Raw genomic sequence first — 3,418 nt, forward strand, 5'->3', positions numbered from 1 at the left:
ATAACATTAATTGTATTTTATTATAATAACTTGACCACTTTTGTGCCTCAAACTGATCCTCGTGGAAACGACACTCACTCATCACTTTATTACTTGAGTCAATGTGTATACTTGCATAAAATCGCACATCATTTCACACACCACAATAATCCAAAAACTCTTCTTTTATCTCTTCGTATTAATAACTAATTAGAGTATACATTAGATCTATTTATGTTTAAGTTAAGATTAATTTAGTGCTTGCCTCCCTTGGGTATGATCCTCAGAGTACTCACCTACTCTGCGTAACTATATTACAACTTAACCCGTATACTTGCTGATACCATTTTTCTATATCTTCTATGTAGAATTTTTACCTTGGACGTTGGTACGTCTGGAGGCGGTCAAGTTGTTGGCACCGTTGTCATGGAGGCAACTTCACGATATTAATTTTAATTTTTTCATAATAATAGAATAATTAGGAAATTTTTAGGTTATAGTTGCGAATTTAATTTTCTTTTCTACTAATTCTTTTTTTGGGTTAGTGTATGACTCGTAGTAGGGGCACCTATAGAGCCAGCCACCGATCCAGAAAGAATTATCTGAAGGAATCACTGACAACACAGATGTAGAACCCACCACCTGCTATGGGAAATGTACCTCGTGAAAATCTGCTATTCAACGAAGCCAATGTTAACCCGTCAAACTTACCACCACCACCACCTTCACAGTTACCTGCAAATCTAAACATGGCACGTAATGAAAGGACTCTTAGAGAATATGCACTACCAAATCTGGATATGGTTCAAGGGAGCATAACGAGGCCAATTATTATGACCAACAAATTTGATATTAAGCCAACTATGATCCAGATCATCTAAAACAATTTGTAGTTTCGTAGAACAATGACAGAGGATCCGAGTCAACATTTAAAATTTTTCTTCCAGCTTTGTGATACCTTCAACTACAATATGGTCACTAATGACACTATTCATCTTTGATTGTTCCCCTTTTCATTAATTGATAACACCTTTTCTTGGCTAGATTTGTAGGCACCAAGATCAATCACGACATGGGACGAACTCGTAGGACAATTCCTACAAAAGTTCTTCCCATTAGTAAAACAGTCTTATTAAGAAGAGAAATTTTGATATTCAAGCAGCTAGAAGGAGAAAACCATTACAAAGCATGGGAGCGTTTCAAGATGTTGATTTAGGGGTTCCCACACCACGGATTACCTGATTGGTTACGACTGCAAACTTTTTACAATGGGTTGGATGTGTATTCGAGGTTAGGATTAGATGGAGTAATAGGAGGAGCCTTGATGAATAGAACGTACGAGGATGGATATGAATTAATAGAGAGCATGCCAACGAACTCCTACTAGTGGCCAACTGAACATCATACATATGGCCAAAGAGCATCTACTGTGAAGGCTGTCCAAGAAGATGACAGGTTCTAGTAATTATTGGCCAGAATCAACCGAGTAGATGTTGAAAAGGGTGCACCAAATATCTATAGAGGAGACAAACCACTCTTCCACTATATTAATAATCCTAACGAGGATGTGAACTACATACAAAATAGGTGTGGAAATCCCTCTTTAAATACATACAATCCCAGATAGAGAGATCATCCGAACCTGAAATGGGGAGGAAACCAAGGATGAGGTAGTAACTCGAATAAAGTTAAAAACACTAACTATCAACCTCCTTATTTGCAGAAACCTCAGGATAGGGCTAGCCCAAGTGACCATACAGTATGTGATCAACGTTTGGATAGAATTGAGGAGGAGATGCAATCTATGAAGACAGGCATGAAGCAGGTGCAGTTTGAGTGCACCAACTAAACAAGAACATTGACTAAAATTAAAGATCAAATGAGCCAATTGATGTGCATGATGAGTGGCATCAAAATACAAATTGGCACAAGCATTCTCAACTATACAGAAAATAATCCTCGTAGGGAAGGAAAGGAGCATGTGAAAGCAATAGCGTTTTGATCAGGCAAAGTACTGAGTAGCCTAGAAAACCCCACTCAAGAGGTAAATACAGAGAATACCGATGATATTCAGGAAAGACCCCAGAGGCTGAAGATGAATTGGAGTCAGGTGAGGTAATTGCACCAGTAGCTAAGCCGAAAAAAGAAACTAAAGATTCTGTCATTGCAAAGATACCATTCCCTTCAAGACTAGAAGAAAAGTGAAAGCGAGATGAGGACAAATTTGTAAGTTTGCTGAACTTTTTCAAAGCGTTAAACATTAACCTGCCTTTAATTGAATTAATTGAGAAAGTTCCTAAATATGCCAATTTTTTAAAGGAAATTATGTCTAGGCATAGGAAAATTAAGGTAGGTGAACAAGTTAATATAAGCGTTTCCTGTAGTACTATTATTTTGTGACAGGTTCCCCAAAAATTGAAAGACTGGAGAAGTTTTACTATTCCCATAGAGATAGGGAGCATTCATTTTAATAGAGCTCTATGTGACCTAGGAACTAGTATTAATTTAATGCCTTTATCCATTTTTGAAAAACTCGAGTTAGGGGACCTAAAAAATACTCATATAACACTACTGTTGGTCGACAGATCCTTAGTGCATCCGAAAGGAGTACTAGAAGATGTGTTAGTCAAAGTGCGCATTTTTATCATCCCAATAGATTTCATAGTTCTAAACTTTGAAGAGGATCGTGAAATACCTATCCTGCTAGGTGGACCTTTCTTAGCTACCTCAAGGTCCACTATTGATTTAGAAAAAAAATGAATTAACCATGAAAATCAATGGTGAGACTAAAAATTTTAATTGTGGTCACCAACTGAGCGAGGAATGTAGGAGGAAGTCAAGGGAGCATTGCAAGGAATTATTTATTTCTAACCCTCCCGAATCAAGGGACATACTTCCTTTAATCCATGCAGGTAAAAAAAACATGTGCAAGGAAAGATATAAGTAGAATAAGGTGGAATGTCATGATGGGTGATGGACTAACACTGACAAAACCAGAGAATTGTCCTTTTATGAAATAATGATGCTATCGAATGAACCTGAAAATAAAACTTGAACTTCCTAAATTAACACTTAAAATTTTGTAAATTATTATATATTTAGCTAGTTGTTTAGTCTAGATTTTAATTTTTATGAAACTTATGTTTCTTAGAAACCGTAACACTCTAGAAATTGGAGTTTTGAGTGAAAACAGAGCCAGTGTTACAGCACGGTATCCCCATGTTCCAACTCCAAAGGTAGAGTTGATGGAATTAAGGAAATCACTTCGATGTCATGACACAGACTTTGTGTGTCGTGACACTGAACCTAGTATACCCAGGAATCTAAAAGACTAGAGTGTGTCACAACATCGAACCCCAATGTCGTAACAACAGCAAACTGCCGGGGATGTTGCGACATTGCTGTAATTTTTTGTAGGGTTGACCTGATCGGATTGCGC

At 37.2% G+C, this 3,418-nt stretch overlaps 1 non-coding gene across 1 annotated transcript; it reads right to left on the minus strand.

The window, feature by feature from the left end:
• Positions 1-1,104: 1,104 nt before the first annotated feature.
• On the minus strand, positions 1,105-1,215 carry LOC128042654 (small nucleolar RNA R71). The gene has a single exon (XR_008198169.1). It is a non-coding gene; the product is annotated as a small nucleolar RNA R71 (small nucleolar RNA).
• Between the last annotated feature and the right edge of the window lie 2,203 nt (positions 1,216-3,418).

The sequence above is a fragment of the Gossypium raimondii genome, chromosome 7 (assembly GCF_025698545.1).
Source record: "Gossypium raimondii isolate GPD5lz chromosome 7, ASM2569854v1, whole genome shotgun sequence".
Taxonomy (NCBI): domain Eukaryota; kingdom Viridiplantae; phylum Streptophyta; class Magnoliopsida; order Malvales; family Malvaceae; genus Gossypium; species Gossypium raimondii.